Below are 1283 nucleotides of genomic sequence, written 5' to 3' on the forward strand. Positions count from 1 at the left end.
TTCTTTACCTTAAAGCATTCTCTGAATTAAGGTAAAAAAAAAAAACAGTACCTTTTGGTGTTCCCCTCCCACACTTACCTGTGTCACAGCTGTCACGGCCGCCGGACCCGAAGCAATTCTCCGTTCCCTGAACTTCCTGGTTGCAGGGAAGGATACTGAGGGCAGAGGAGCTATAGGCTCATTCAGTTGTTAATCAATTTGTTGGGAGAAGAAGAGGAGGGGTATGGCCTGCCGCAGGGCTGTGTGTCTATGGACGCACGCGGCTAATTGCGGGGTACGGCCGGGAACACGTACGCAATGGTGCCTCCACAGCAGCAGTCTAGGTGGTGGAGGCACCCGTGCAGGGGGCAGGGGAGAGCGATGCAGGGACCCACTTGATAACTGAACATTAAAAAAACAAAAACAAAAAACAAATAAACAACACCTCCTATATATTAAAAAAAAAAGCTTTAATGTCACTTTAAAGGCCCATTAACACCAGCAAGCCACATTTGACACGTGCCTGCGGGTGTGCAATGACAGGCAAGGACAAGCAGTGATCCGGTGCATCACTGTTTACTTTTTTTTGTTAGAACTTTATTGAAATGTCAGGAGTGACATTTCATGAAGATCAATCGACAGAGCACAGTGCGATGCGGTTGTATTGTGTTGCACCACATTGTGCTGAAAAACATTACAACATGCCATACTTTTATTTAGCCCACACCACCACAATGCAAATTGCCTTGTCTGTTGGAAAAAGCTGCCAGTGCAGCCCCAACGCTTCTGTGTGAACAGGTCCTGGTGTGAACTGGTGTGTTAATGAAAGGACAATTTTCACAACATATGCAGCAAGCAAAGTAAAAATAAATAGATTTAAAATTACAATATCATGCAAGAATCCAGAAAAGTTTACTTACAGAAGCGGTCTTTTGCTGAGTTGCGGCTGCAGCAAACGCAGCAACGTGGTTAATAATTGGAGAAAAGTTGGTGGGGCCATACAGTTTAACTTGAGGAAGACACTTGCGGTACGCATCTACTATTCCTTCAATTCCTACAAGAATAAAAGACTAAACAGATCTCTGTTATAGGTACTATAAAGAATAAAAGGACTATTCAGTTGAAGTTACTTATGTATTTGCTCTCCAGACAACAGTAGCTCTGGTTCAAGTAGTTCTGCATGGAAGGAATCTATTTCTGTAAATGGAAGTCTGCTGTGGCTGCCAGCACAGTGTCATACACTTTTCAGCGGAAAAAAAAAGTAATTGAAAAAAGTAGTTTGCTTGCAAGATCAATGAAGTGCG

The 1283-nt window shown here is 43.3% G+C and overlaps 1 protein-coding gene across 1 annotated transcript in view; it reads right to left on the bottom strand.

Moving 5' to 3' along the window:
* LOC108804117 (copine-3-like) overlaps positions 1-1039 on the bottom strand; it is a 3951-nt gene extending 2912 nt beyond the window's left edge. Inside the window, exon 1 of the mRNA XM_018575880.1 lies at positions 900-1039. The gene's annotated coding sequence lies outside the window, so the exon portion shown is untranslated. The remainder of the gene's footprint in view (positions 1-899) is intronic.
* Between the last annotated feature and the right edge of the window lie 244 nt (positions 1040-1283).

The sequence above is a fragment of the Nanorana parkeri genome, unplaced genomic scaffold, assembly GCF_000935625.1.
Source record: "Nanorana parkeri isolate BGI_ZX_2015 unplaced genomic scaffold, ASM93562v1 scaffold5235, whole genome shotgun sequence".
In the NCBI taxonomy this organism is placed as follows: domain Eukaryota; kingdom Metazoa; phylum Chordata; class Amphibia; order Anura; family Dicroglossidae; genus Nanorana; species Nanorana parkeri.